Raw genomic sequence first — 10,199 nt, forward strand, 5'->3', positions numbered from 1 at the left:
TCATCAGGCCCTGGTGACTTGCAGGCATCTAACTTTTCTAAGTGATTTTTAACTTGCTCTTTTTTTATTTTATCTTCTAAACCTACCCCCTTCCCATAACCATTCACTATGTTAGACATTCCTTCAGACATCTCAGTGAAGACCGAAACAAAGAAGTCATTAAGCATCTCTGCCATTTCCAAGTTTCATGCTCTAAAGAAAATTGTAAGACTATCATTATGGCACTGTCTGTTAACTTCTACCATAACAACAGTATGTGAGGGGATAACTTTGAATTATAATAGCCCTCCATGTAGGTGCTATTATTGATGGGCCCACCAGTGCAGGTGATATTACTTACAAAGGTCCTTTCATCTAAAAAGCCTTTATTAAGTATACACACAGCATCACTGAAGTGCAGACACCCCCATGCACCAGCTGGCTCCCACACTGAAGCCAACATACTGCACAACAGAGGGGAGGATTTTGGTGTGCACCTGTGTGTATAGCCCCCCACTCCTAGCTGGCCTATCAGGCATCTTATGTGACACCCATGCCAGCAGCCCCCACTATTCCTTCCTGCAGCTGTGTCATTCTGCCACACTGCTGGCTTGGCTGCATGGAAGTTCAGGCAGTTACTTGCATTTTTTCCTCTTGCCTCGGGCTGCTATGCCTATAGAGACTTGTTGAGCAGGCAGCCCATCTCCCTTGCTGTTCACTGCTCCCCAGGTTGGATCCAAGTGGAGAAGGATTTGTTAGTTTTTTAGCATATGTAGGGGATCACTTTCTGATTCAGAAAGTTGAGGAAGCAACTAAGGGGTCGTCTATTTTGGATCGGGTGTTCACCAGCGAGGATGAAGTAGCTGCAAATGCAAAGGTGGTCGGGAACTTGGAAGGAAGTGATCATGATCTGATAGAATTGAAGATCCTAAGGAAAGAAGGATTAAGAACAAAACAAGGACACAACTTCAGAAAGACAGATTTCAGCCAACTCAGAAATAGTAGGCAAGGTCCCATGGAAAGACCAATTAGGAAGAAAAGGAGTTGAAGGGGGCACGCAGTCCTATGCAGAGGAAAAGATACGAAGAGCCACAGGAGGCCAATGTGGCTGCACAAGGAGCTTTTGGGCTATCTAAAAGCCAAAAGGGGATACATACAGGGAATGGAAAGACAGGCATGTCGCCAAGGAAGTATATATGGGAGTAGTGCTAGCATGTAGGGACAAACATCAGGAAAGCCAAGACAAAGAATAGAATAGTCACAGCTGGCAAGAAATGTTAGAGACAACAAGAAGGGGTTCCACAAATATGTCAGACAAAAAAAGAAAGATCACAGATGGTGTGGGCCCACTGCTCAATGGAGAAGGTGAGCTGGTAATGGAAGATGATAGGAAGGCAGAGCTGCTCAATGCCTACTTTGCTTCCAAAAATAATGTGACCGGAAGACTAGCAAAGTTACCATAGACAATTAAGTGGAAGGGATGCAGATCAGGATATGTAAAGAACACAGATCTCCTGACTAATTTGAATGAATTCAAGTCAGCGGGGCCTGATGCTAGTCACGTCAGGGTGCTGAAGGAATTAGCTGAAAAAATCTCAGCATCATTGGCAATAATATTTGCAAACTCATTGATGATGGAAAGTTCCCGGAAGACCCGAGAAGAGTTAACGTAGTGCCCCTCTTTAAAAAGTTGGGGGAAGGAGTAGCTAGTGAACTATAGACCAGTCAGCTTGATCTCGATACCTTGGAACCTACTAGACTAATTAGAGGAATATATAAAACATTCAGTTTGCAAATACCTAGAGGATGAAGAACTGATCGCTAGCAGCCAGCATGGACTTACTTAGAACAAATCATGCCAAGCCAGTTTGATTTCTTTCTTTGACAGTGTAATTGGTTTGGTGGATAGTGGGAATGCAGTGGACATAATGTACCTGGACTTTAGCAAGGCTTTTCACACAGTCCCACATGGCATTCTGATAAGTAAACTGGAGAAATGCAGGCTTGGCAGAATTACCATTAAGTGGATACATTATTGGTTAAAAAACTGCAAACTACAAGTTACTATTAATGGAAGGATGTCAGATTAGAAAGAGGTCTTGAGTGGGGTTCCACGTGGATGTGTTCTGGGTTTGGTGTTATTTAACATTTTTATTAATGATCTGGATGTAGGAATCGAGAGCATGTGACTGATTCCCCCCCGGGATGCCACCTGGAACTGGGGTACCACTGAGCTCCCCCGTCCCACTAGCCTGGGCTCCCTTTTACACTGTACTGCTGTGACAAGCTGCCAATTCCTCTCCAGACTCCAGCCTGCACTTTCATCAGCACACATACAGGTAGGGACACACCCAGCTGCATTACATGCAGACATTCTGACCAGCTGCTCCATGGGAAGGCTCTAGCTAGGGTACTTCCCAGCTATTGAGGCACACACCCTCTCTTGAGTGTAAACCCAGAATTATACCATCTTGTGCTGCACAGGGAACTGTACAGCATAAGCTCATGAAATTTGCCCCTTCCCTCAGTGTGGAGAGGAAATATACAACAGCTTTCTGCCCCAAGTTATGACTCCCACACGCTGGTTTTAGATAAAGCAAAACCAAGTCTATTAACTACAAAAGATAGATTTTAAGTGATTATAAGGGATAGCAAACAGACTAAAGCTGATTACCTAGCAAATAAACAAAAAACAAACTAAGCTTAATATAATACATAGATCAGATATGAATAGCAAATTCTCACCTTAAGTGATGGATACAAGCAGGCTGCAGATTCTTAAGGGGCAAGCTGCACTTGCTTACAGCTTGGAATCCCAGAATGTTCCATTCACAGGCTAAAAATCCTTTTAGCCTGGGTCCAGCACTTCCCCCAGTTCAGTCTTTGTTCCTCAGGTGTTTCCAGGAGTCTCTTTGGGTGCGAGAGTCAGTGAAGAACCACAATGATGTGGTTCTTCTCTGCCTTATATAGCTTTTACATATGGCAGGAACCCTTTCTTTCAAAGCTTGGTTCCCATGCCAGTCAGTGGAAGAATACTGACATCTCAAAATGGGGTGCAGCACCAAGTGGCCTGGTCACGTGTCTGTAGTGTCACAGCAGCCATTACTCAGCGGCTGTCTGTAGCATCCTCAGGAAGGCTCCCCGGGTGGGAAATAAGCATCTACTAAGGCCTATTCTCCTAGTGGCCATTGCACTGAATAGGCTCATCCCTATCCACAGTCTAGAATGAAAACATCTTGTCTAGTGGGCATTACCCAGATGCAACTACGTGTGAGATACAGATATATAGTAAATATTCATAACTTCAGCTACAAAAGTGTTACATGCATACAAATAGGATAATCCTATTCAGCAAATCATAACCTTTCCAACTATACCTCACATGACTTATCTTGCATAAAATACATAATTATGTCATATACTCATATCAATGTCACTATGAAGAATGTGGAGTTCAGTATCAGAGCATACTGATCAAATTTGCAGATGACACAAAGGTGGAGAGGGGTGGCAAACATTTTGGAGGACAGAGGTAAAATTCAAAGGGATCTTAATAAATTTGAGAACCAGGCAATAGACAACAAAATGAAATTCAACAAAGACAAAATGTAAAATGCTACATTTAAGGGAGAAAAAGCAAATGCACAAATACAGAATGGGGGAATAACTGGCTTGGCAGCAGCACTGCTGAGAAGGATCTGGGAGTTGTGGTGGATCACAACATCAACATGCATAACCAGTGTGATACTGTTGCAAAAAACAAACAAACAAACAAACACAACAATCACACACACACACACACACACACACACACAAAAAAAAAACCCCGCAAATCCAATTTTAGGTTGCATTAACAGAAGCATAGCATGCAAGTCATGGGAGATGATAGTACCACTCTATTCAGGACTCATTAGGCCTCAGTTGTAGTATCGTGTCCAATTTTGGCCATCAATGTATAGAAAGGATGCAGAGAAACTGAAAGGATCCAGAGGTGAGTGACAAAGATGATTAAATGAATGGAGTGCAAGCTATATAAGCAAAGATTGAAGGAATGGGGTATGTTAGTTTGAAAAAGAGATTAAAGGGAGGACATGATAGCGGTCTTCAAATACTTGAAAGGCTACTATAAAAAATATGGAGAAAAGTTGTTCTTTCTTGCTATAGAGGGCAGGACAAGAGGCAATGAGTTCAAACTAAAGCATAGCAGAAAACTTCCTAAGAACAGTAGGACAAAGGAATAGACTGCCTGGGGAGGTTGTGAAAGCTCCTTCACTGCAGGTTTTCAAAAAAGAGGTTGGATAGCCATCTGTCTTGGATAGTTTAGACCAGTGTTTCCCAAACTGTGTTCCGCACGATGTGAATAGGTGTTCCGTGAAAGAATCATAATTTTAAAAAAGGATCTTAAATTTGGCATATTTGAAGCTTAGTTTACAACTCTTTTTGAATGACTATAATTTAACATAAAACTCTTTCCGGTTATTGCTAGATCTCTCATTGAATATCATGGTGACAAGAAACGTGGCATGCAAGCATGTTGACGTGTACCCCTTTTGGGCACATTTCAGTTAGTGACATTGTACCCTTTCCGTTCGAGGCTGCGCAAACTGCAGTGGTATGCACACAACATTCTCTTTATGCCATGTTGAACATAACCTATTCACTCAACACATTCAAACCTGTGGGTCTTTACCGTGTGTATGGTAAGCACAACTAAAAACTTTGCTCGAAACAATATAGATTTCTGACAAACAAAATTTGACAAAAAAAAAAATCAGTATTTCTAAATATTGTTACTAAACCTAATCACGATGGATTTGTGGCTAAAAGAAGGAACTTTGAAACAAAAAGTAAGTTCTTCTGGTACTCCAATTGTGGCCAAAATAAACGAGCAAAATATTGAGACACTTCAAAGTGAGGATAAACAATTGCAGTCTTTTGTTGCCAAAAAATATGTTAGTACTAGTGAGTTATCCAAGCTGAAAATTTCCACCAAAGTATATCAAAAAACAAGAAGGTGGTATTAAGACTGAAGCGAAAGTATGATGAAAGTTATTTCTCTTTCGGTTTTACATGTGTTGGAAATAAAGATGTTCCTGATGCGTAGCGCATCGTGTGCAACAAAATACTAGCAAACAGTTCATTGGCTCCTGCTAAACCTCGTAGGCATTTGGAAACCAAGCATGCTGAATACAAAGACAAAGATATAATTTTTTTTCAGGAGGAAGTGTGACTCACTTGGAGATTGTAAACTTTCGATGATTAAAATTGCTAAAACAGACAAAAGGAGAACAGAGGCATCTTATCAAGTAAGTTACCATATAGCACTTGCCAGAGAAGCTCACACTATTGGAGAAATGCTTATCAAGTCTTGCGTGAAAGCATGTTGAGTGAGCAGTCTGGTAAAAAAATTGATGCAGTACAGTTGTCAAATAATATTGTTGCATGCTGTATTAAAGATCTTGCCAATGACATAGAAAAAAAGCTAGTTTGCCAACTGAAAATTTGCCATGAGTATTCATTGCAGCTAGATGAGTCCACTGACGTTTCAGGACTTGCTGTGCTACTAGTATTTGTCCAATATAGATTTAATATTATTGAAGAGGATCTGCGCTTATGTGAATCTCTGCAAAGCAACACAACTGGAGAAGAAATATTCAACTGCATCAACAGTTTTATCAGAAAGCATGAAATTAGTTGGGGAAAACGTATTGATGTATGTACTGAGAGTGCTCGGGCAATGATCGGGAAGATGAAGGGAGCTGTAATGCGAATCATAAGTGTGGCACCAGAAAGCACTAAGAGCCATGGTGTTCTACACAGACAAGCACTTGCAGTTAAAAAAAAAATACCAGCATATCTGAAAATTGTGCTCGATTAAGCAGTACAAATTATCAATTTTGTCAAATCTCAACCACTTCAATCCAAGTTATTTAAAATTTTGTGTGAGGAAATGCGTAGTCATCACAAAGTTCTTCTTTTACATATGGAATTGAGGTGGCTATCCAGAGGAAAAGTGGTTGTGAGGCTTTTTGAGCTTCATAGTGAACTACTGGTATTCTTCACTTCAGATAATTCAGGACATAAATGTAATGACTGTCAGACAAATTCCTCATAGCTAATGAGACTTGCGTATCTTGCAGATATTTTTGCAAAAATTAAATTAATCTGTCAGTGCAAGGAAAGAATGTGACCATTTTTACTACAATGAATAAAATTTTGTCATTAAAAAAGAAACTGGAATTCTGGGCATCTTCTGTAGAAGAAAAAATTTCAACTGCTTCCCTACAGTACATGAATTTCTGACTGAAATAAATTCTACAGTCCATGAAGAAGTTTCCAGCACCATTTTACAGCACTTATGTGACTTGCAGGCCTCTTTATTGGAAGATTTTCCTGCAACTACTGATGATAACGCTTGGGTTCTAAATCAATTTGTAATTACAGCCAAACCAGTCGGCTTTACTGCGCATGATTATGAAAGCCTAATTGACTTGATTTCTGACTCTGATTTGAAACAAAAGTTTAAGGACCATCCACTGAATAATTTTTGGAGCAGCCTAATAGAAGAGTACCCTAATGTGGCTAAACATGCAGTTCAAGTGCTCCTTCCTTTTGCTACAACTTATTTGTGTGAGACGGGATTTTCATATTATACTGCAACAAAAACCAAATGCAGGAATAGACTTGATGCTGCACCTGACATGAGGATTCAACTTTCCAGCATTATTCCTAATATTAAGCGAATTTGTGATAGAAAAATGTAGAAATACCAATCCCATTAAATCCAAATTTGTATTTCTATTTATCAAAACAGATTTTCCTAGTAAAAATCTAATTTGTTTGGTGTTTGTGTATATAGAAAAACAGGTGTTTTTTTAAATAGAACACGGTTTTTAACTGACTCTTGCACTTGATTTTTGTACTACTGTATACGCACTTTCCAGTTAGAAATTGTTAGTTCAAGTTATTTTAAATTTTTATTTTACAAAACAAAGCAAAGATACAATATATTTGAGCATAAATAATGCATTTTTTATTTGAAAACCAAATGATTACAAAATAATATTATAAGTGTTCTTTAATAGGCTAAAAAGTGTTCCGTGGCCAAAAAAGTTTGGGAAATGCAGAATTTCTTCTGTCTAAACCAGCATCTTGGCAGGGGCTTAGCCTCCTTCTGGTCCTTTCTAACTCTATGGTTCTATGATTCTGTTTAAGGAGCAGAAAGGGCAGAGGCTACCATCAAGGTAACAAGATGAGGGAATACTAGAATAGTAGGTCTAGGCTTCTTGCTACATAACCAACTTCTGTTCCCCCAGGCACTCAACGCCAGCTAGCTATTCCAACATATACCAGGCCCCCACCCAACTAGTTACCCCACCTTGCACCCACCCTAGGCAGCTACTCCAGCCACTCTCCAGTTACCTCAGGAGTACCCATCTGTTACAACCCAGCCCTGTCCCACTCTCTGGATGGACTCAGTTGGTTGTAATGGGATCCAACTGCTGAATCCCATGTGCTGTCCCCAGGTCTGGGGAGTGACTAGTCACTGCCCCTAGCTGAGTCTCTCAGGCACGTAGCCAGGTCCATAGCCCAGTAGCATTTAACTTCAGAAAGGGGAACTTCACAAAACTGAAGAAGCTACTGAAACGTAAATTAAAAGGTACAGTCACAAAAGTGAAATACCTGCAAGGAAACTTTTTAAAAACACCATAACAGAGGCTGAAATTAAATGTATACCCCAATTAAAAAAAAATTGTAAGAAGACCGAAAAAGTGCCACCATGGCTAAACAAAGTAAACGAAGTAGTCGGAGGCAAAAAGGCGTTCTTTAAAAATTGGAAGTTAAATCCTACTGAGGAAAGTAGAAGGGAGCATAAACTCTGGCAAGTCAAGTATAATTAGAGAGGTCAAAAAAAAATCTGAAGCGCAACTAGACAGACTCAAAAACTAACAGCAATTTTTAAAAAAAAATACATCAGAAGCAGGAAGCCTGCCAAACAATGAGCGGGGCCACTGGATGAGCAAGGTACTGAAGGTGCACTCAAGCAAGACAAGGCCATTGGAAAGAAGCTAAATGAATATTTTGCATCAATCTTCACTACAGAGGATGTGAGAGAGATTCCCACACCTGAGCCTTTCTTTTTAGGTGACAAATCTGAGGAACTGTCCCAGACTGAAGCGTCAATAAGGGAGGTTTTGGAACCAATTGATAAATTAAACAGTAATGAGTCACCAGGACCAGATGGTATTGACCCAGGAGTTCTGAAGGACCTCTGATATGAAGTTGCAAAACTACTAACTATGGCATATAACCATTTAAATCATTTAAATCACCCTGAAACCGGTGTTTCAGCCCTCCTGAGCACCCCAGTTGCTTAGATATTTTCCCCACAGTGTCCATCTGGCTGTGTAAGCTCTATTTTTCTCAATTAACCCCTTCTGGGACAATGTGGCAGTAAAGCAAGGAAACACAGGCTTAGCAAAGGAATTTCCTAAACAAATACACACACACACACACACACTTTACTCTTAGAGAGCTCAGGAGAGTTACAGATCTGTGAAAAATACCACACTCATGCACTCTGTCCCCCTTGGTGTCCTCACCACCCTGGGAGACTTTGGGTTTGGTCAGCATCCTGAGCTGAGGTTAAACTGCCTCCTGAATGTAGTCTTCTGGTTCTGGTGATGAGATGACTTTTTGCTTAGGGAGCACAGCTCTTTTAAATCAGCCTCTGACCCCCTTTAGTCTGGTGGTGAGACTGCAGCAGATCTCCCAGCCTGTTTAAATCTGGGCATGGGTGAAGAGATAAAACCCCCTCCCCACAGACAGGGCTTTCTTTCAAGAGACCATTCAGAGTCAAAAGGTCCTACTGGCAGAAACCTCATTGTCCCACCAGGTAGAGCAATTCATTGTTGATGAGCCTTAACTGTGTCAGGTTCCTGCTACAGAATGTATGCTCTAATCCACAGTAAGAGTTACAGTAGACAAGGGCATTTCCAAAACAAAATGGAGTTCCGAAGCTGGTACTGACATATCCCCTGAACTGTTACAACATCCACCCCTACTGCTACACTTGGCACCAAAACACCCCTTTCCCCAGACACCTACTCCAGTGCCTCCCACATACTTTCTAAAGATAAGGTCCATGGTAAGGTTTTCCTGTGCTGACAGGCCATGCACTCAGATAGCTGGCAATGTAGGGAAGCTCCTGCCCTATGAAACATCAGCCTCCTGGCTGGGAGAGAAGGCTGGGGGCTCTCCTGCCCTCCTCATGCAGCTTCTCCTGCTCCTCTCTGCTTAGGGCAGGTTCAGGGATAACCTTCCATCACTCCCTCCCTCTGTGGGATGAATGGCTACTGCGCTCAAGTTTAAAACCTCCAAGTGCAGTCTCCCCATTTTCTCCCCTTTGTTTCTTCCCATTCCCCACTCTGCATTGACTCCTCACTCATACAGTTCACACCAGTGATAACAGGAGTGAAAGATGAGTCAGGCTCCATGTTTTAATTTTTGGGTTGCTTTGCCATGTGCACACTCTTCCAGGCCACATTAGAGACAGTTTATCAATGGTTTAATTTACTAAGGCTAATTTTGGTTCACTGGAGTGTGGGGGGGTTGTAATTTTGCTTTTAATTGCTTTCCAAGCCCTCAAAATCCTTATACAAAAAGAGAAAGTAAATTAAGCAAAGGGTCCATTATGCAGCCAAGCAGCAAGCACCCATCATGGGGGATTGTTACAGATGGCTCAGCTTGGAAATGTTGCATAGCAACAAAAATTATGCAAAGTATGAAGGGAAATTAAAGGAAAACAGGAAAGATGAGAGAGAACAGGGCACAAAATGACAGATACTGCAGTCACATGGGATTAGAAACAATGAGTCAGATAAACGGAGAGGTAATTCTTGATTTAGTCCTAAATGGAACCCAGGCTCTGGTCCAAGGTGTAACTATAGCTGAACCACTTGGCAACAGTGACCATAACAATTATATTGAACATCTTTGTAGGGGGGATAAAGTAGTGCAATTTTTTGGTATTAACATTTAATTTTTAAAAAAGAACTACAAAAGAAAGAGGTCACTTGTTAGATGGAAATTAAAGTGAGCTGTCACAAGGGTTAAATGCCTGAAAGCAGTATGGGGACTATTTAAAAACACCACACTAGAGGCTCAGACTAAATATATACCCCCAAATCAGAACAGACAAGAGGAACAAAACAATGCCA

At 41.0% G+C, this 10,199-nt stretch overlaps 1 pseudogene; it reads left to right on the forward strand.

Moving 5' to 3' along the window:
- The first annotated feature begins 4,787 nt into the window (after positions 1-4,787).
- On the forward strand, positions 4,788-6,347 carry LOC116831449 (zinc finger BED domain-containing protein 5-like; annotated as a pseudogene).
- The last annotated feature ends 3,852 nt before the right edge of the window (positions 6,348-10,199 follow it).

This window comes from Chelonoidis abingdonii, chromosome 16 (assembly GCF_003597395.2).
Source record: "Chelonoidis abingdonii isolate Lonesome George chromosome 16, CheloAbing_2.0, whole genome shotgun sequence".
Taxonomy (NCBI): Eukaryota; Metazoa; Chordata; order Testudines; family Testudinidae; genus Chelonoidis; species Chelonoidis abingdonii.